Source organism: Centropristis striata, unplaced genomic scaffold (assembly GCF_030273125.1).
Source record: "Centropristis striata isolate RG_2023a ecotype Rhode Island unplaced genomic scaffold, C.striata_1.0 Scaffold_28, whole genome shotgun sequence".
Classification (NCBI taxonomy): Eukaryota; Metazoa; Chordata; class Actinopteri; order Perciformes; family Serranidae; genus Centropristis; species Centropristis striata.
Genome location: NW_026739044.1, coordinates 279,121 through 302,995, shown reverse-complemented (window position 1 = coordinate 302,995; position 23,875 = coordinate 279,121). Strand labels below are relative to the sequence as shown.

The window sequence follows — 23,875 nt, the reverse complement described above, 5'->3', positions numbered from 1 at the left end:
CAAAAACACATATAAAACACACACAAAATTACAAAAAACAAAAAATACAAAAAACACATACAAAACACATAAAACAAACATGAAAACATACCAAAATTACAAAAAAAACACAAAAAATTACAAAAAACACATGCAGAAACACACAAAAACCCACTTAAAAACACACACAAAAACACATACAGAAACACATCAAAAACACACAAAAACAAACATAAAAACACACACAAAAACACATGAAAACACACACAAAAACACGTGAAAACAGACAAACACATACAGAAACACATAAAAAACACACAAAAACACATTTAAAAAACACAAAAAAATTGCAAAAAAAACACACACAAAAGCACAAAAAAACAAAAATAAATAAATAAAAGATTGCATTAAAATGCTGAATGCACACTGCAAAATTAGAAAAAATCTCTAACTACCAAATCATGTTCCTACACCTGGTCGAGGTGTTTTTTACCTTTGCTGAAAAAGAGTTGATGCATTAAATGAGACACAGAAACTTTAGAGTTGAGCTGCAGCAGAAACATGCTGCTATCTTCGTCTCTGAGCTCCAGACGGTTAATAATCTACCAATACTAATCACTTCTAGTTGTTTTTGTTCTTGCAGAGTTATAAAACTCTCAAAAGAAATCACATTGACAAGAAAGTGGCCACACTGTAAAAAAGGTGTTTAGTCTAAAAACCAGATCAAACAGTAAATCTGAGGGAAATGATCTTGCTGCATGGACAGATAATTTACCTTGACAAGATTTATTAAATTAAGATTATTAAATCTAGAAATAAGCATGTTGAACACTTAAAATAAGAAATTAACTCTTAAAACCAGATAAATTAAAGCTGCCAGCAGTGATGAACTGGCCCGAGCAGAGTGACCTGATGATTATTTGGTTCTTACCAAGATAGAAAAAAACTTTTTGTTTCTTTTTTTGGTGTTTTTTTTTTGTCTTTTTCTTTTCTTTTTCTTTTTTGGTGATTTTACGTATTTTAGTGTCTTCTTTGGGGGTGTTTTTTTTGGTGTTTTTCTGTCTTTTTCTGTCTTTTTTTTGGTCATTTTACGTCTTTTTTGTGTCTTTTTTGGTCTTTTTGTGTCTTTTTTTCCTTATTTTTATAATTCCTTAAATTTTTTCCTTTTTTAGTAATTTTGTGTATTTTGGGTAATTTTGTGTCTTTTTTTGGTAATTTTGTGTATTTTTTTAAATAATTTTGTGTCTTTTTTTAAATAATTTTGTCTTTTTTTATTTATTTTTTTGTCCTTTTTTTGGTCATTTTGTGTCTTTTTTGTGTCTTTTTGTGTCTTTTTGGTCCTTTTGTGTTTTTTTTTTTACTTTTTGTGTCTTTTTTTTGGTCCTTTTGTGTCTTTTTGTGTCTTTTGTTTCTTTTTTGGTCATTTTACATATTTTTGTGTCTTTTTCTGGTCTTTTTGTGTCTTTTTTGTGTCTTTTTCTGGTGTTTTTGTGTCTTTTTTTGTCTTTTTTGTCTGTTTACACCTTCTTTTGGTCACAAAATGACCAAAATAAATAAAATGAAAGCTGCCAGCAGTGATGAACTGGCCCGAGCAGAGTGACCTGATGATTATTTGGTTCTAACTCTTGTTTTTCTTAAAAAAACATGTTAATTCATAATTTATCTTGTTTTAAGAGTTAATTTATTATTCTAAGTGTTCAACATGCTTATTTCTAGATTTAATAATCTTAATTTAATAAATCTTGTCAAGGTAAATTATCTGTCCATGCAGCAAGATCATTTCCCTCAGATTTACTGTTTGATCTGGTTTTTAGACTAAACACCTTTTTTTTTTTTTTTTTTTTTTTTTTTTTAGCAGTGCAGTACTTATGGTCAAATATCAATTTTTTTGTTTTGTTTGTCAATTTGTGTCTTTTGTGGTCATTTTATGTGCTTTTTTTGGGTCATTTTGTGCTTTTTTGTGTCAATTTGTGTCTTTTGGCCATTTTGCATCTTTTTTTGGTTAATTTGTCTCTTTTTTTTGGCCATTTCATATCTTTTTTGGTCATTTTTTGTGGTCAATTTGTGTCTTTTGGCCATTTTGCATCTTTTTTTGGTTAATTTGTCTCTTTTTTTTGGCCATTTCATATCTTTTTTGGTCATTTTTTGTGGTCAATTTGTGTCTTTTGGCCATTTTGCATCTCTTTTTGGTTAATTTGTGTCTTTTTTTGGCCATTTCGCATCTTTTTTGGTCATTTTTTGTGGTCAATTTGTGTCTTTTTTTGGCCATTTATCATGTTTTAAGAGTGAAATTATCTGTCCATGCAGCAGATTTACTGTTTGACCTGGGGTTTTTTTGAAGTACATAATAATAATAATAATGAAGATAATATTAAACATGATCCTAAATCATCTCACATAAAGCTCTGTATTTGTTGTGAGTTTCCAGGAACATTTCTTTCACTCCGTCCCAACAAAAGATATCCAACACCAATTATCTCCATATAATCTCTCTATTCAAACAGCGTGTAGGTTACTTGTGTTTCCAAGGTGCAGCCCAGTGGGCCGAGCCTTTAGATTTCTATCCAAGGGCAAAGTATCCTGATAGAGATATCACAGGTATTCACTGATACGGGCTGATTCCTGACTAGAGTCAGACAGGATGAAGCTGGTCCGACTGATGAACTCTCTGCTTCGCCTCAAAGCTCCAGAAGAGACGAGAACACTAACGGGCCAACACGTCAGACTGTGGTGAGATTATACAGGAATATGATCTGTTACTGATTTATTTATGTCTTTGTGTTGGTTAACAGGTGTTGGATTAAACTTTACACTGGTAGAAGGAAAACTTTAGGTCAGGGGTTTCGAATTTGCAGCCCGCGGGCCAATTGTGGCCCTCGTGACGATATTTTTAATTATGTGTCTTTTTTTCATAAATCTGTCTTTTTTTGTAACTTTGTGTCTTTTTTGGGAATTTTGTGTCTTTTTTTGTAATTTTGTTGCTTTCTTTTGGTAATTTTGTGTCTTTTTTTGTAACTTTGTGTCTTTTTTGGGAATTTTGTGTCTTTTTTTGTAATTTTGTTGCTTTCTTTGGTCATTTTGTGTCTTTGTTCAATAATTTATTTTTCATTTTGTGTCTTTTTTCACAATCTTGTGTCTTTTTTGGTAATTCTGTCTTTTTCTAGTAGTTTTCTGTCTTTTTTTTGGTAATTTTGTGTTTTTTTTAATAATTTTGTTGGCCCGCGGGCCAGTTGTGGCCCTCGTGACGATATTTTGTGGCCCCCACCTTGATATGAAAGTTTAATGTGAGTTTTATATGAATGGCACTTTACCGTGTTGTGTGTGGAAGGTCCCTCTAATTACTGTTTTTGGTAATTTTGTGTCTTTTTTTGGTCAATTTTTGTCTTGTAATTCTTTGTCTTTTTTAAGTAATTTAATGTTTATGTTTAATGTTTAATGTGTAATTTAAAACAACAGTTGTCTTTTTTACAGTGTTGGTTAACAGGTGTTGGATTAAACTTTAGACTGTTAGAAGAAAAACTTTAAAGAGAGACTTTACCCCCAAAATTAAAAATTAATATTTTTCCACTTAACTGTACACTATAAAAAATGTCTGTAGGTTTTTAGGGTGAAAAACTGCTAAACTATGACGGTAAAATATGTAAAATGATAAATGGGTTAATTCAGTGTAATACACTGTAAATCAGGGGTCTCAAACTGGCGGCCCGTGGGCCAATTGTGGCCCTCGTGATGATATTTTGTGGCCCCCACCTTGATATGAAAGTTTAATGTGAGTTTTATATGAATGGCACTTTACCGTGTTGTGTGTGGAAGGTCCCTTTATTACTTATTTTTGTAATTTTGTGTCTTTTTTAAATAATTTTGTGTCTTTTTTTTCCTAATTTTGTGTCTTTTTTAGTAATTTTGTGTATTTTTGGTAATTTTGTCTTTTTTTTAGTAATTGTGTGCCTTTTTTGTAATTTTGTGTCTTTTTTTATTTAATTTTGTCTTTTTTTAATAATTTTGTCTTTTTTTAATAATTTTGTGTCTTTTAATAATTTTGTGTCTTTTTTTCCTAATTTTGTGTCTTTTTTGTAACTTTGTGTTTTTTTGGTCATTTTGTGTCTTTTTTGTAATTTTGTTGCTTTCTTTGGTCATTTTGTGCCTTTTTTAAATAAATGTGTGTCTTTTTTTAGTAATTTTGCTTCTTTTTTGGTAATTTTGTGTCTTTTTCGAATAATTTTGTATTTTTTGGCTCATTTTGTGTCTTTTTTAAGTAATTAGGTGTTTTTCTGTCATTTTGTGTCTTTTTTTGGTAATTTTGTTTTATATGAATAGCACTTGTGTGTGGAAGGTCCCTTTATTGCTCCAGCTGGAGCTTTGTTTCTCTTGTTTCTATGACGACAAGAAACAACAACAAGAAAGGCAGCTGCTACCGGAGCGTTTATTATTATTATTATTATTATTATTATCTGCCAGAAGAAGTGGAAATGTTATGGAATGTCATTTTGTTTTCTTTTTTTGGGGGGGTAATTTTTTTTACTATTTTGTTGCTTTCTTTGGTAATTTTGTGGGTTTTTTTTAGTTATTTTGTCTTTTTTTAGTAATTTTGTTTCGTTTTTTAGTTTGTGTCTTTTTTGGTCATTTTGTGTCTTTTTAAAGTAATTAGGGCCTCTGGTCCCATACAGCAATAGCTGTATATAGAATAATTTTGTGTCTTTTTTAAGTAATTTAGTTTTTTCTGTCATTTTTTTGTCTTTTTTTAAAGTTAAGAAAATTGCATGGTTTCAGTAACTACTTAAATAATATGATCATAGTGATTAATGAAGTAGTATCAAATACAACAGCTGCCTCTGTGATTTACTAAGAGAACATTGTAGTGGAATCTAGGAATAGGTCAGAATAACTAAAATAACAGAATACCAGAATAACCAGGAAACTGCCAGAATAAGCATAATTAATGTGAAAGATAATTATAAAGTACTAGACAGGTCTCAGGAAATAACTTCACCTTGACTTTACCTGGAACTGAAAGTGAGATCAGCAGTTTCATCATAATATTATGATGCAATAACCTTCTATGAAATTAGGAAATGTTAAGATGAACTCAAACATGTTAATACATGATGCTCTGAACATCAGGGTACATTTTATTCTACCTCGTTTCCTCTCCTAAAATCATCTAACTCTTATAATCATGTTTTGTACTACTTAATATACATTATAATCATGTTAATATACATTATAATCATGTTAATATACATTATGATCATGTCAATATACATTATAATCATGTTAATATACATTATAATCATGTTAATATACATTATAATCATGTTAATATACATTATAATCATGTTAATATACATTATGATCATGTCAATATACATTATAATCATGTTAATACATTATAATCATGTTAATATACATTATAATCATGTTAATATACATTATAATCATGTTAATATACATTACAATCATGTTAATATACATTACAATCATGTTAATATGCAGTATAATCATGTTAATATACATTATAATCATGTTAATATACAGTATAATCATGTTAATGTACATTATAATCATGTTAATGTACATTATAATCATGTTAATATACATTATAATCATGTTAATATACATTATAATCATGTTAATATACATTATAATCATGTTAATATACATTATAGTCATGTTAGTATACATTATAGTCATGTTAGTATACAGTATAATCATGTTCATATACATTATAATCATGTTAATATACATTATAGTCATGTTAGTATACAGTATAATCATGTTCATATACATTATAATCATGTTAATATACATTATAGTCATGTTAATATACAGTATAATCATGTTAATATACAGTATAATCATGTTAATATACATTATAATCATGTTAATATACAGTATAAACATGTTAATATACAGTATAAACATGTTAATATACATTATAATCATGTTCATATACATTATAATCATGTTAATATACATTATAATCATGTTAATATACAGTATAATGAAAAAGACACACAATTTTAATTTAATTTAATTTATTTTAAAGAGAAACAAAATTATTAAAAAGACACAATTATTTTAAAAAAGACACAAAATGACCATAAAAGACACAAAATGACAGAAAAAAAAAGAAATAAGAAAAGAATAAAGTTATCACTGTAAATAAAACATGTATTTCCAATAAATAGATGGACTCCACAAAATTACTAAAAAAATACACAAAATCACCAAAAAAGACAAAAAATGACAGAAAAAACTAAATTACTTAAAAAATAAACAAAATGACCAAAAAAGACACAAAATTATTTTTAAAAAGACACAAAATTATTTTTAAAAAGACACAAAATTATTAAAAAAGACACAAAATATTTTAAAAAGACACAATTACCAAAAATGACACAAATTACTAAAAAAAAAAGACACAAAATTATTAAAAAAAGAAACACAATTATTAAAAAAAGACACAATTATCAAAAAAAGACACAAAATGACCATAAGTTTTTTTTTTTTTTACCATTTCTACATACAAAAACAGCAGAAAAAATAAAAAAAACAGTCATAGAATTACCAAAAATGACACAAAATTATTTTGAAAAAGACACAGAATTACCAAAAATCCATATCATATATAAATATAGTTATTAATGTAAATAAAACGTGTATTTCCAATGAATAGAGGGACTCCACAAAATTACAAAAAATGACAGAAAAAAAGACACAAAATTTGTTTTAAAAAGACACAAAATTATTAGAAGAGACACACAATTATTAAAACAAGACACAAAATGATTTTAAAAAGACACAGAATTACCAAAAATAACACAAAATTACAAAAAACAACAAAAAATGACCAAAAATTACAAAAAATTACAAAAAAAACCTAAATTACTTAAAAAATAAACAAAATGACCAAAAAAGACACAAAATTACGAAAAAAAAGACACAAAATTATTTTTTAAAAGACATCAAATTATTAAAAAAAGACACAGAGTTACCAAAAATACATATCATATATAAATAAAGTTATTAATGTAAATAAATTGTGTATTTCCAATAAATAGATGGACTCCACAAAATTACAAAAAAAAATACACAAAATCACCAAAAAAGACAAAAAAATGACAGAAAAAACTAAATTACTTAAAAAATAAACAAAATGACCAAAAAAGACACAAAATTACTAAAAAAAAAAAAAGACACAAAATTATTTTTAAAAAGACACAAAATTATTAAAAAAGAAACAAAATTATTAAAAAAGGAACACAATTATTAAAAAAAGACACACTTATTTTTTTAAAAAGACACAAAATGACCATAAAAGACACAATTACTAAAAAAAAGACACAAAATTATTTTAAAAAGAAACAAAATTATTAAAAGACACACAATTATTAAAAAAGACACAAAATTATTTAAAAAAAGACACAAAATGACAGAAAAAATACAAACAAAAGAAATAAGAAAAGAATAAAGTTATTACTGTAAATAAAACGTGTATTTCCAATAAATAGATGGACTCCACAAAATTACTAAAAAAATACACAAAATCACCAAAAAAGACAAAAAATGACAGAAAAAAATAAATTACTTAAAAAATAAACAAAATGACCAAAAAAGACACAAAATTATTTTTAAAAAGACACAAAATTATTTAAAAAAAAGACACAATTACCAAAAATGACACAAAATGACTTATAAAAAGACACAAAATTATTAAAAAAGACACAATTATTAAAAAAACACAAAATTATAAAAAAGACACACACTTATTTTAAAAAGACACAAAATATTTAAAAAAGACACAATTACCAAAAATGACACAAAATTACAAAAAAAAGACGCAAAATTATTTTAAAAAGAAACAAAATTATTAAAAAAGACACACAATTATTTAAAAAAAGACACAAAATTACAGACAAAAGACACAAAATTACAGACAAAAGACACAGGTGTCTATGGAAATGTTTTTTTTTTACACAAAATTACACAAAAAAAGACAAAATTATTTTTATAAAGACACAGAATTACCAAAAATACATATCATATATAAATAAAGTTATTACTGTAAATAAAACGTGTATTTCCAATAAATAGATGGACTCCAGAGGGTTAAGAAGCATTGTTTTCTTCAGAATGCTTTTATGAATCCGCTCCCTGATTACTCACAGTAATATGAGCAGAGTCATGCAGGAAATGCAGCAGAAGGAGAATGATAAATCCATCTATCAGTGAACCAGCCAAGGCCTGTTTTTATCTCTCTGTGCGTCAACAAGCTCTGCGCTTTGTCATTTTCTCCCTTTGAAGCGATTTACCGACAGTGTAAACGCGAGAGGTTAGCCACGCCCACACTAATAAACACCCAGTTATAAAAAGAAAAGACAGAGGCATGGAGGGGGGGAGGGAGGAGAAAGGAACAGCCACCTGTTAGCTCTTCTTTCTCCACAGCAGCAGCAGGAGGATTATTTGGTTTATTTGGTTTCATTTGGACATTAAAACCAAGGCGGATGCGCGTAAAAGTCTTGGAGATGCGTCTCTACTGCGCACTGCTGATAAGTGTGTGTTGCTGGATTGATAAGTGTGTGTTGCTGGATTGATAAGTGTGTGTGTAGCAGGAAATAACTCCCTGCCGACTAACGGTAAAATAGATTTCCGTTATTGGTCCCTCGTGTTTTTTAGTGTTTTTGTAGTTCTCAAATGTTACAAAATCATCGTGTAGTTTTGCAGTTTTGCAGGGATTTTTTTGCGGGAATGAAATCACTTCTTGTGAATCAACCAGCGGTGGAACAAGTATGAAAAGATCCTTCATGTAAGTAAAAGTACCACAAAATATAATATAAAATATATAAATGTTCCCTGTATAACTGCTGCATACATATTATGTGTTGTCCTGGTGGAGATATAAGAGGCAAACCGATTATTATTTTTATTTTATTTTATTTTTTTACTGATTTTGAAAGTAAAACCAAAAAAAATACTGATCACCAATATAATTAATGAGCTGGAATGTGAAAAGACCTTTTATTTGTGTCTTGTGCAACAATAACTCTGCAAAAAGTCTCTGCTGTCTTAAACAAATAACTATATGAAAGAATATCTAACATTATTATACATTAGTTACATTGCAATATATTAGACTGTCAATCGATTCTAGGGATGAAAATTAAGATGGTTAGAAATTCAATTAATTCGTAAATAAACATCAATACTTTATGTTCAGTGGCAGTCAGTTGCTGTTGGTAGTTTAATATAGATAAATATATTTTATTTAACAGAGACAATAACAACACAGTTAAATAAAAAGAACAACCTAGACATATTCAAGCAATAAAATACAATAAAAATAAAAATGTCTAAAGAAGGAGTATTTATTCTAGTGCAGAATAAAATATAGGTGCCGTGAAACAAATAAGGTGCAGTGCATAGCGACTGTATGTTCTGTATGTTATGATATATATATATATATATATATATATATATATTATATATCCACTTTCAACCCAATCCCCTTTACTTGTACAGCACATTTAAACAACAAAACCGTCTCCAAAGTGCTGTACATAGAATCAACAATAAAAACAAACATTTCCATACAACAATCAGCAATAAATAATAAGTGTATAAATCTAAAAGCTTTAAATAAAACAATACAATCAAACAGATAAACATAGTGAAATAAATAAAAGACGTAAAAAGTAAAAAAAAGTAATAAAAGAAAAAAGACACAGAGGAGCACAAAACTCACGCAAAGTTAATATTATATATATGTATGTATGTATGTATGTATATATATATATATATATGTGTGTGTGTGTGTGCGTGTGTGTGCCTCATTCATAAAGTTTTCATAGGACACAAGAAGCATGGAAACTTATCTGTATAAATGATAAGCTGCCACACAAATGTGGTGGCATGCAAAGTGCGATATTTGCCTCTGAAGTTTAGTATTAAGTTTCAGAAGTTACGTTACATAAGATCAGCTGACTGACAGACAGTGAATCAGACACATGATTGGCTGAGGCGTCACAGCGTCGGTGGCGTGCTGAGAAAAGTTTGTAGCAGCAACAAAAAGGTTTACGTATGTAAACACGGTTTTATGAATGAAGTGAACCTGTAACCATGTGACAACTGAATACCAAATCAGTCATGAGGAGAGGGAGGTGGCACCACCTGCAGGTTAAATACAGGACATTATGTGCACCGAGGTCATTCAGATGACATCTCAGGAAATACACTGAACACAATCAACTGGGTTCAAGCTTTTTATTATCGTGATTGAATAAAGCATGGTAAACAAAAAATCCGTCTCTCTGGAAAATGGTGTTAACAGAAACACATGACCCAGTGTCACTCAATCGTACATAAGAGAGGGAAGTGACATTATAAACAAAAACAGCAACAAATTTAATTATGTGCTGCAACCCCGAGAACAGATGAGGGGATAACAGAAGAAGAAGACCAGCCAGCTGCAGCCAACACCTCTTCCAAGGGTGCACCCCTTAACATAGCCCATGTAGTGCAATTCCCCTAGTGGAGTGCGCCACGAGTCTTGAAGGGGGATCCACCCCGGCATGCTCATACGCAAGGGCTATGAGATCCACTATCCAATGGGCCAGACGTTGTTTTGTAACAGCCCTGCCCAATGTGGTCCCTCCATAAGACACAAACAGGCTGTCTGAAGCACGGTAGGACTTTGTGCGGTCAACGTGGAATCTGAGGGCCCTCACCGGGCACAAGTTGTGAAGCCTCTCAGCTTCTGAGGAGGTATGTGGTGGTGGATGGAAGGCCTCAAGAACCAGAGGCCTGGATACAAAATTTTTAGGCAAAACCTTACTGGGGATTTCCACCGGACGCGTTCCAGCAGCAGCACGTCAGTTTAGCGAGCTGGCCGTATACACGCGAGATAACGAGATCACGCGATAATCCTGACCATACGGGAGACCGCAAGATCCCGTGATAAACTTTAAACTCTATTTATACAGTCTATGGATAAACTGTGTGTATAAAGTAAACAAGAACAACAAAAAACCAACTTACTTTGCTGCTCTGACGTGAAAGATATGTTGATCTGACCATCTATCCTTATAAAAACAATATGTTATGTCATAAATGATTGTATGATGTTCCACTTCAACAATCAGTCTCTTGTCGTCCGTGTCGCCGATCCTCTGAGACCCTTTGATTGATTGATTGATTGATTGATTGATTGATTGATTGATTGATTGATTGCTGATCTGGTGCCCCGGTCATAACATAACGTTGATGTGAGGTAGTTTTAGGCTGCATGAACTGCGTATTGTGTTTTATTTTGAAAGGGGTGGAAGTGTTTTACGGTGATTCTGAGTCGGACTTCCTGTCTGGTGATCTGCTCTGTTGAGATTCACGCGAGTTGGCAGCGTCTCGCGGAGAAATAGAAGTCCTACCTAATGCTCGCGCTGACGCTGCAGTAACGTTACGCTACGCGCCCGGTGGAAATGCTCTCATTCATTAGAGTGTTACCTATTTGCAACGTCATACGTGACGCTGACGTTACGCTGCAGTAACGCGCCCGGTGGAAATCAGGCTTTAGGCTGAAAAGCTGGATTTGGCAAAAGCTGGACCATATTGTCCCCAAACCAGAGACATGCCACGCCTACGGAGAGGGCATTCAGCTCACTCACCCGTTTGGCCGAGGCAAGTGCCAAAAGAAAAACAGTCTTCCAACTTAGAAGACGAAGGTCAGTGCCCGACAGTGGCTCAAAAGGGGGAAGGCAAAGAGCCCCAAGGACCACCTGGAGATCCCACGGGGGTAGCAGAAGTTTCCGGGGTGGACGTCTCCGTCTCACCCCTCGCAAGAACTGTGAAGCCAGGGGATGCGGACCTGGGGAAAAACCATCACACTTATCATGCACAGTTGAGACTGCAGCAAGATAACCCCTGATGGTAGATTCAGCCCGACCCAGCACAAAAAGGTGCTGAAGGAAGGAGAGGATGACCGAGATGTGACAAGTCAAGGGGTCTTTGTTATTTGCACGGCAAAAACCGCTACTGCCGGTGTGTGTACACTATGATGAGATTCTTCAGAGATTTCAAACAATTAATACTAGTAATGTTATGATACTATATAATATGCAAAATTAAAAAAAACATACTTTTTGTTCTTTTTCATATCATGAATTCCTTTAAATTTGTTTACAACTGCTTCATTTACCAGAACGAGTGTGTGGATCTAATCTCCATACATGAGAGGCTGTTATGTAGGAAATGCCACCCGTGTGATAAAATCTGAGGCTTCGTCCCCCCAGAGATCACTCTGGTGGATGTTTACTGTGTCTCCACCTTAAAGACTTAAAGGCTTCTGCATGAAAACATGTCAGTCACCTGAGTTCATGACCAAGGAGCTCGTTCACTGCAAAAAAAGGTCTAAAAACCAGATAAAAACAGTAAATCTGAGGGACATTAGCATGTTTATTGATTCTCTATATGGTTAAAATTGCATAATTCAGCAGCAAATATATGCAACAAATAGTATCAAGCCAAAAAAAATGCTGCAACAACTTCTGGGACATACTGTAGTTGTACATGGAAATTGACTTCAAAAGGAGAAATATTAATGACCTGTTGATCTGGTTTAGTCTAAAAACCAGATCAAACAGTAAATCTGAGGGAAATGATCTTGCTGCATGGACAGATAATTTACCTTGACAAGATTTATTAAATTAAGATTATTAAATCTAGAAATAAGCATGTTGAACGCTTAAAATAAGGAATTAACTCTTAAAACAAGATAAATTCTCTTTGGTTTCTTGTTCATTTTAATGTCTGGTTCAACTAAAGGTTCATTTGTTTGGACAAATATAATGATAACAACAAAAATAGCTGATAAGAGTTTAATTTAAGAGCTGATATCTAGACATTTAACATGGTTTTATTGATAATGATGATGATTTTGGTTATTATCAAGAATAAGAAGAATAATTTTTAATATGTAAAAATGACTAAAAAAAGACACAAAATGATCAAAAAATGACACAAAATTACCAAAAAGACATATAATGGCCATTAAAAAGACACAAAATGAACCAAAAAATAAGCATGTTGAACACTTAAAATAAGAAATTAACTCTAAAAACATTTGTTTGGACAAATATAATGATAACAACAAAAAATAGCTGATCGGAGTTTAATTTAAGAGCTGATATCTAGACATTTAACATGGTTTTATTCATAATGATTTTGGTTATTATCAAGAATGTTTCCATGACTCTAGATGTAAAAATGACAAAAAAAAAGCAAAAAAAAGACACAAATAGACCAAAAAATACACAGAATGATCAAAAAAATACACAAAATTACCAAAAATATATGTAAAAATGACCACTAAATAGACACAGATTGACAAAAAAGACACAAATTGACCAAAAAAGACGTGAAATGACCAAAAAAGACACAAACTGACTAAAAATATACGTAAAAATGACCACTAAAAAGACACAAATTGACCAAAAAAGACACAAAATGATCCAAAAAGAAACAAAATTACCAAAAATAGATGTAAAAAGCGAGCAGAGTGACCTGATGATTATTTGTTTCTTACCAAGATAAAAAAAAAACTTTAGATTTAGAAGTCTTTTTTAAGAGTTAATTTCTTATTTTAAGTGTTCAACATGCTTATTTCTAGATTGAATAATCTTAATTTAATAAATCTTGTCAAGGTAAATTATCTGTCCATGCAGCAAGATCATTTCCCTCAGATTTACTGTTTGATCTGGTTTTTAAACACCTTTTTTTTTTTTACCAGTGCAGTACAATGCTCAAATATAATTTGTTTGTTTGTCAATTTGTGTCTTTTTTGTCCATTTTATGTGTTTTTATTTGGTCATTTTGTGCTTTTTTGTGTCAATTTGTGTCTTTTGTGGTCAATCTGTGGTCAGTTTGTGTCTTTTGGCCATTTTGCATCTTTTTTTTGGTTAATTTGTGTCTTTTTTTGGCCATTTCGCATCTTTTTTGGTCATTTTTTGTGGTCAATTTGTGTCCTTTTTTTGGCCATTTATCATGTTTTAAGAGTGAAATTATCTGTCCATGCAGCAAGATCATTTCCCTCAGATTTACTGTTTGATCTGGTTTTTAGACTAAACACCTTTTCTGCAGCTGTGTGTTCAGAAAAAAAGAGTGTTAGAAGTTGTAAAAAAGGCTTTAAATATTTGCTTTTGGACACTCTGGCTGAGTAAATGTTGAGGGAGTGTTACAGGGTGTTTCTTTTGTGTGTAGAAGATGTTCATCTTTGAAGCAAAGCCACTTTGTATTGTGCCAGTGTATTTTTAAAATTCATTTTACGTCCTTTTTTAGTAATTTTGTGTATCTTTTTATTCATTTTACACCCTTTTTTAGTAATTTTACGTCTCTTTTTATTCATTTTACATCCTTTTTTAGTAATTTTGTGTATCTTTTTATTCATTTTACATCCTTTTTTAGAAATTTTGTGTCTCTTTTTATTCATTTTACATCCTTTTTTAGTAATTTTACGTCTCTTTTTATTCATTTTATATCCTTTTTTAGTAATTTTGTGTCTCTTTTCATTCATTTTACATCCTTTTTTTAGTAATTTTGTGTATCTTTTTATTCATTTTACACCCTTTTTTAGTAATTTTACGTCTCTTTTTATTCATTTTACATCCTTTTTTAGTAATTTTGTGTATCTTTTTATTCATTTTACATCCTTTTTTAGTCATTTTGTCTCTTTTTATTCATTTTACACCCTTTTTTAGTAATTTTGTGTCTCTTTTCATTCATTTTACATCCTTTTTTAGTAATTTTGTCTCTTTTTATTCATTTTACACCCTTTTTTAGTAATTTTACGTCTCTTTTTATTCATTTTACATCCTTTTTTAGTAATTTTGTGTATCTTTTTATTCATTTTACATCCTTTTTTAGTAATTTTGTCTCTTTTTATTCATTTTACATCCTTTTTTAGTAATTTTGTCTCTTTTTATTCATTGTACATCCTTTTTTAGTAATTTTGCATCTCTTTTTATTTATTTTACATCCTTTTTTAGAAATTTTGTGTCTCTTTTTATTCATTTTACATCCTTTTTTAGTAATTTTGTGTCTCTTTTTATTCATTTTACATCCTTTTTTAGAAATTTTGTGTCTCTTTTTATTCATTTTACATCCTTTTTTAGTAATTTTGTGTCTCTTTTCATTCATTTTACATCCTTTTTTAGAAATTTTGTGTATCTTTTTATTCATTTTACATCCTTTTTTAGTAATTTTACGTCTCTTTTTATTCATTTTATATCCTTTTTTAGTAATTTTACGCCTCTTTTTATTCATTTTACATCCTTTTTTAGTAATTTTGTGTCTCTTTTCATTCATTTTACATCCTTTTTTTTTAGTAATTTTGTGTATCTTTTATTCATTTTACATCCTTTTTTAGTAATTTTGTCTCTTTTTATTCATTTTACATCCTTTTTTAGTAATTTTGTGTCTCTTTTTATTCATTTTACATCCTTTTTTAGTAATTTTGTGCATCTTTTTATTCATTTTACATCCTTTTTTAGTAATTTTGTCTCTTTTTATTCATTTTACACCCTTTTTTAGTAATTTTGTGTCTCTTTTTATTCATTTTACATCCTTTTTTAGTAATTTTGTGTCTCTTTTCATTCATTTTACATCCTTTTTTTAGTAATTTTGTGTCTCTTTTTATTCATTTTACATCCTTTTTTAGTAACTTTGTGTCTCTTTTCATTCATTTTACATCCTTTTTTAGTAATTTTGTGTCTCTTTTCATTCATTTTACATCCTTTTTTTAATAATTTTGTGTATCTTTTTATTCATTTTACATCCTTTTTTAGTAATTTTGTGTCTCTTTTTATTCATTTTACATCCTTTTTTAGTAATTTTGTGCATCTTTTTTATTCATTTTACATCCTTTTTTAGTAATTTTGTCTCTTTTTATTCATTTTACACCCTTTTTTAGTAATTTTGTGTATCTTTTTATTCATTTTACATCCTTTTTTAGTAATTTTGTGTCTCTTTTCATTCATTTTACATCCTTTTTTTAGTAATTTTGTGTCTCTTTTTATTCATTTTACATCCTTTTTTAGTAACTTTGTGTCTCTTTTCATTCATTTTACATCCTTTTTTAGTAATTTTGTGTCTCTTTTCATTCATTTTACATCCTTTTTTTAGTAATTTTGTGTATCTTTTTATTCATTTTACATCCTTTTTTAGTAATTTTGTGTCTCTTTTCATTCATTTTACGTCCTTTTTTAGTAATTTTGTCTCTTTTTATTCATTTTACATCCTTTTTTAGTAATTTTGTGTCTCTTTTTATTCATTTTACATCCTTTTTTAGTAATTTTGTGTCTCTTTTCATTCATTTTACGTCCTTTTTTAGTAATTTTGTCTCTTTTTATTCATTTTACATCCTTTTTTAGTAATTTTGTGTCTCTTTTTATTCATTTTACACCCTTTTTTTAGTAATTTTGTGTATCTTTTCATTCATTTTACATCCTTTTTTAGAAATTTTGTGTCTCTTTTTATTCATTTTACATCCTTTTTTAGTAATTTTGTCTCTTTTTATTCATTTTACATCCTTTTTTAGTAATTTTGTCTCCTTTTATTCATTTTACACCCTTTTTTAGAAATTTTGTGTCTCTTTTTATTCATTTTACATCAGATTTACTGTTTGATCTGGTTTTTAGACTAAACACCTTTTCTGCAGCTGTGTGTTGAGGAAAAAGGAGTGTTAGAAGTTGTAAAAAAGGCTTTAAATATTTGCTTTTGGACACTCTGGCTGAGTAAATGTTGAGGGAGTGTTACAGGGTGTTTCTTCTGTGTGGTTGACAGGTTGTGTGTAGATGTTCATCTTTGAAGCAAAGCCACTTTGTATCTAGACTCTGTCACATGCTCCTGTGGTAGGAAGATTGATTGTTTGAAGGTGATTTCACTGTTTGCTTGCGGCAACACATCTCTGAGCTGATTGGCTCAAGATAAAGAGAACTTAGCGTGTGGAAGAAGTGATTGTGAAATGACTCATGTTAGACTTCTGGTGCACAGTTAGCAGCATGTTGTTTCTCAACCAGAGAAAAGATTAACTTCTGCTTCTGTTGTGCATGTAATCAAAGTTATCGGAGGCTTTTTATTCAGAAAACACATTGCTTCATCGTGTAATCAGAACTGCAGAAAAGGAGTGTCTAACAATAAGATAAAAACAGTAAATCTGAGGGAAATGATCTTGCTGCATGGACAGATCATTTACCTTGACACACAAAATGACCCAAAAAGACACAAAAGAGACACAAAAATTACCAAAAAAGACACAAAATGACCACAAAAGACACAAAAGAGACACAAAAAGGACAAAAAATGACAAAAAAGACACAAAAGACGTAAAATCACCAAAAATATATAAAAAATGAACAAAAAAAGACACAAAATGACCACAAAAGACACAAAAGAGACACAAAAATTACAAAAAAAGAAACAAAAGACGTAAAATCACCAAAAATATATAAAAAATGAACAAAAAAAGACACAAAATGACCTAAAAAAAGACACAAAAGAGACACAAAAATTACCAAAAAAGACACAAAATTACCAAAAAAGACACAAGAGACACAAAAATTACAAAAAAAGATACAAAAGACGTAAAATCACCAAAAATATATAAAAAATGAACAAAAAAAGACACAAAAGAGACACAAAAAGACACAAAAGAGACACAAAATGACCACAAAAGACACAAAAGAGACACAAAAATTACCAAAAAAGACACAAAATGACCAAAAAAGACACAAAAGAGACACAAAAATTACCAAAAAAGACACAAAATGACCACAAAAAGACACAAAAGAGACACAAAAAGACACAAAAGAGACACAAAATGACCACAAAAGACAAAAGAGACACAAAAATTACCAAAAAAGACACAAAATGACCAAAAAAGACACAAAAGAGACACAAAAATTACCAAAAAAGACACAAAATGACCACAAAAAGACACAAAAGAGACACAAAAATTACCAAAAAAGACACAAAATGACCGCAAAAGACACAAAAGAGACACAAAAATGACAAAAAAGACACAAAATGACCAAAAGAGACACAAAAATTACAAAAAAAGAAACAAAAGACGTAAAATCACCAAAAATATATAAAAAATGAACAAAAAAAAGACACAAAATGACCTAAAAAAAAGACACAAAAACGAAATAAAGAGATGTAAAATCACCAAAAAAAGATGAACATTGAGATATAAAGAGACACTGAAATAGTTATTTTCAGAAAAAGTAACTTAACCATTCAACATGATTAGACACACACTGTAAAAAGGTGTTTAAAAACCAGATCAAACAGTAAATCTGAGGGAAATGATCTTGCTGCATGGACAGATAATTTACCTTGACAAGATTTATTAAATTAAGATTATTAAATCTAGAAATAAACATGTTGAACACTTAAAATAAGAAATTAACTCTTAAAACAAGATAAATGATCTAACACTTCTAAATCTAAAGTTTTTTTTTTATCTTGGTAAGAACCAAATAATCATCAGGTCACTCTGCTCGGGCCAGTTCATCACTGCTGGCAGCTTTACTTTATCTGGTTTATCTTATTTTACACAAAATGACCAAAAAAGACACAAAATAACTAAAAAAGACAGAACAAAAGACACAAAATGACCAAAAATGACACAAAAAGAGACAAAATCACTAAAAAACAACACAAATTGAGCAAAAAAAAGACACAAAAGGACCAAAAAAGACACAAAATGACCGAAATTGTTCCACTAAACACACAAGAGCCAAATATATATATATATATATAAAAAATATACCAACATGGTATTTAAACATGTTTTAAATGGTGAATACAGGCAGGATGGAAAGATTCAGACATGGAGGAAACAGAACAAAACTCCATAGAGTAGAGCCAACTTATATTGGCCATGATTTCAGGTGTAAACGCAACAAAGGGGTGAAACATCAAAGAGGATTAATACTATTACAAGCCACTGTTTATAGCACCTACTAGAGTTTGGCCAGTTTCCCTTTTTGCCAGTTCCAACATGGCCGCCACTTGTTATTTTTGGATGTTGGGTGTCAGATTGGTTTTTGTTGGCCAAGAAGAAGTCTTGTTTCAGACCTGACATGGTGGTGACTCTCACTTGGTTCATTTGAATTAGAAACTGAAACTAGAAAATGTCCTCTGGGGAAATTCTGAAAGGGCCACGAGGGCTACTGCCGGTGTGTGTACACTATGATGAGATTCTTCAGAGATTTATAACTATGCCCTTTAACCTCAAAATGTGTGTGTGTGTGTGTGTGTGTGTGTAATTAAAATCACATGAAGTTACCTGTGTGTGTGTGTGTGTGTTTGAAGCATGTGTATGCATGTGTGAGGAGTGTGCGTGCTTACGCGCATGTGTGTGTGTGTATCTGTAACTGTAATCACATCAAAGATCAAAGACAATCAACAGAATTAACTGACACCTGCCAATTTCCCGGAAGAGTGACAGCAGCCAGAGGTGGACTGACTGGAATTTCTGGCCTCGAACAGAAAGCATTTTTGGCAAAACCATAATACCTATCATTGATCCGACTTCACTTTGAGCGTCCTGAGTTCTTCCTGAACGTCTACATATGTTTTTTTTTAAGAAAAATTAAAAAATAGCTTTGTTAGAGCGATCTAAAAAACTGTTAAATATGCTTTTCTACAGAAATCTTCCTGTGTTTTTAATATGGGAGCCAATGAGGCTGTTGGTGGTGTTGGTGGATCATCTGTGCGTCCTACGCCCAAACTATAACTCTGACAGCTTTACCAGAGGATTGTGAGGGAGAAGACTAATTTTCCTACGTTTCTATGTATAAATTATTTCTGTAGAGTGGAATTTGCGGCCTGGAGCGCAGTTTTCAAATTTATTTTTTGACAGTTTTTTCTCTCCCTCTACACTCTGGCGATGATGTCACACACTGTGACACGAACATTCCGTGCAATACACACCCATTATAATCTCAGGATTTCTCCAAAAATGATCATGGTCATTGAACAGGGATTGATAAAAAACTATATGACCTATCGAAACGTGGATTATTGCTGTTTGGGACCAGTGCCCCGAGGCCCTAATGACAGAGTGTGAATGTGTTATCTCTGTGGCCAGTGATAGCCCCTCCCATATGATGTGTGAACTGCAATGTGTGCAGAGTTCAACACAGAAGCGATAGAAAATGTCTGTACGGTACAACAGAAAACAAACGGTAACTAAAGAAGCTGTCAAGGCCGGTAGGAGGCAGAGGTCAGAGGTCAGGTAACAAGAGTGATAGTAGTTAACCCTCTGGAGTCTCATAAAGCTCCAAATAATCCAGACTTGTTGCCTCCATCAGACTAGAAAACAAAGCAGCGTGGAGCCCTACTGTACATTTACCTCTAAAGTTCTGGCTGTAAACTCCATGAGGCCAGTTTCAGTTTGATGATGATATACCAAGTAAAACTGGAGACAAGCTCAAATAGATTTAGTATCAAATGATAGAACTGGATGGAACCCTCTGATATGGTAGATTTGACACCTTTGGTCACATTTGACACATTTACAATTCTTTATTGAGCATGATAGTGTTTTGAAAGTAAAAAAACGATTCAAAATCACATTTCATGTTGGACTAAAGGACTAAAAAAGACACAAAATGACTAAAAAAGACACAAAATGACTTCAAAAAAGACACAAAATGACTAAAAGACACAAAATAACTAAGAAAGACACAACAAAAGACACAAAATGACCAAAAAAAGACAAAATGACTAAAAAAAAGACACAAAAAGACACTAAATGACAAAAAAGAAGACACAAAATGACAAAAAAAGAAACAAAATGACTAAAAAAAGACAAAAAATGACTAAAAGACACAAAAAAAACTAAGAAAGACACAACAAAAGACACAAAATGACAAAAAAAAAATGACAAAATGACTAAAAAAAATACACAAAATGACAAAAAAGAAGACACAAAATGACCAAAAAAAGACACAAAATGACTAAAAAAAGACAAAAAATTACCAAAAAAATAACATAAAATGAGAAGACAAAATGACCAAAAAAACATAGAAGACAAAAAATGACCAAAATAACTAAAAAAAAAAAAAAAAAAAGACACAAAATGACTAAAAAAAAGACACCAAATGACCAGAAAAAGAAAAAAGAAAAAACATGACTAAAAAAAGACACAAAATGACCAAAAAGACACAAAATAACTAAATAAACTATTTATTTCTTGTTTTTATCTCTTTTACTTTTTTTTACTTTTATGCCTCCAGTGTTTCCTCTCCGCTCCATGTTGAGATGGAGTTTCCTCAGTTTGTGTTTTATTTATAATGGGGTGGAGGCTGTTTGCAAGTTTCTATGCTTTGTCATTATTATTGTATTATTATTATTATTATTATTATGACTTCCTCCTTCTTTATGTGAAGCACTTTGTGTTGCATCTCTCTAGTATGAAAAGTGCTCTACAGATAGAGTGTGATTGACTGATAATGCAGCTGTGGCTGACTGTGGTTCAGGATCTGAAGTAGTTTGGGTGATGAGCAGATAAACAGCAGCTGAGAGACTTTAACACACAGAACACAGCATTCTCCCATCACTAATCAGCTTCACACACAGAAACAGACCAGGGAGATAAAGATTTCTACAACAACAAAGGTAGAGAGACGCTCTTATTCTGTCTGATTTATTGCTCTCAGCTTTTTAGGGTTTTAAGAGAAAACATCTCACAGTAACAGGAAGGACAAGAGCAACATCACTGTGCATGGTGTTATAATTTAATTATAATTTAATTTAATTTAATTTATAATAACCAGGTTTCTTTTCTGGACGTTTCTGGCTCTGAGTCCTTGTCAGTCGTTACTGTATATGAGAGAGAATTGTAATGCCACAGTGAATCTGGTAAGCAGGAAGGAAAATGATAGTTTGAGGATTTAGATTTAAAATGACAGAAAAAAAGACATAAAATTACAAAAAAAAGACACGAAATTTTAAAAAAATGACACAAAAAAGACACAAAATGACAGAAAAAAAACAACACAAAATGACTAAAAAAAGACACAAAATTATTTTTAAAAAAGACACAAAATCACAGAAAAGACACATAAAATTACCAAAAAAGACACAAAATTATGAAAAAAATACACAAAATGATCCAAAAAATACACAAAATTACCAAAAAAGACACAAAATTACCAAAAAAGACACAAAATTATGAAAAAAATGACACAAAATTACAAAAAAAGACACAAAATTACAAAAAAATACACAAAATTACTAAAAAGACACAAAATTATTTTAAAAAATACACAAAATTACCAAAAAAATACACAAAATTACTAAAAAAAAAGACAAAAAATTACTAAAAAACAACACAAAATTACTAAAAAAAAGACACAATCATAAAAAAAGACACAAAATTACCAAAAAAAAGACACAAAATGACATTACATAACATTTCCACTTCTTGCGGTGACAACAAGACGGCAGATAATAAGCGCTCTGGTAGCAGCTGCCTTTCTTTTTGTTAACGTCGTCATAGAAACAAGTGAAACAAAGCTCCAGCTGGAGCAATAAAGGGACCTTCCACACACAACACGGTGAAGAGACATTCATAGAAAACTCACAGTAAACTTTCATATCAAGGTGGGGGCCACAACATATCTATTTGTGTTGTGTGTCAGCTGTGTGTCAGAACTCACACTCAGAACTTCCACTTTCTGGAACTGAAAAAGTGAGATAGACCCAGACATGAACTTTCATTTCCTCATTGATTCATTCAAGGTTGCAATTTTTGTTCGAAAACCACAATCTGAAGTTTCTGCTTTCACCAACCGTCAGTCACGTTTATGAACGGCGGTTTCAAATCAGTATGAAGCTTTAAAAGCAGGCTAGGATCAAAGAATAATTATCATTTAAGATGTGGTCCCCCTGATGGAATATCACTCTAATAGTGGAGATTATATCAGTATATAATGAAGCCTAATGGAGATTAGTATATTTCTCAGTGAGCAGGATCTTGGTGCAGCTGCAGTATCATTTTTGATATATATATATATTAGGGCTGTCAGCGTTAATGCGTTAATCGAGATTAGATTAATGCAATCCATAACGCGTTAATTTTTTTAAATCGCATTTTAATCACAAGTCTTTTTGCTATTATTTATTTTTGAAGCAGAGTGACCTGATATATTGAATCTCTTTACTTTATTCCTCTTAATACTTGGAAGTTGTTTCCTGCCTGTCGGCCATGGTTTCATGACCACACTGTTGTAGCATTTTGCTTTAGCTGTATTTTTGTATTTTTTATTTTGAAATAGACAAGTGGTACTTTATTTGAAAAACTTTATTAGAAGTAGACAGTGTATTAAGTTCGTCTACATGGCACTTTTTTGAAAGAAAATACAAAAGGTCAAAAAGGAAATTCTTTCTTTGTGTTCATTTGATTCCCATTTAAGACACAATGGTAACAAATGATTTACATTATGGGCTTAAAACTGCCTTTAAATGCGAAATAACAGAATTTTAAACATGTAATTCAAAACGCGATTAATCGCGATTAACTATGGAAATTCTGCGATTAAAAAAATGAATCATTTGACAGCCCTAATATATATATATATATATATATATATATATGAGATTTTGATGTCTGTAAAGAGGAGACTCTTAACTTCATGTCAATACCAACATTATGTTTCTACGCCAAATATTCCATGAGATATGCTCATCCAAAGTTCGACTGTTATCAAAAGTTAGTTTTGAGAAAAAGAGCTTTAAAGAAAATGATACAGATTCATCATGTTTCACATTAAAACACATTTATTAAGACTAGAGTCCAAATGAACACGATATTTTTGGGTCAAAGGTGATACCCCACATC

General features: G+C 30.7%; 1 pseudogene; it reads left to right on the top strand.

Annotated features, from left to right (window-relative positions):
- Positions 1 to 8,427: 8,427 nt before the first annotated feature.
- The window catches only part of LOC131968003 (uncharacterized), a 39,103-nt pseudogene continuing 23,655 nt past the window's right edge, over positions 8,428 to 23,875 (top strand).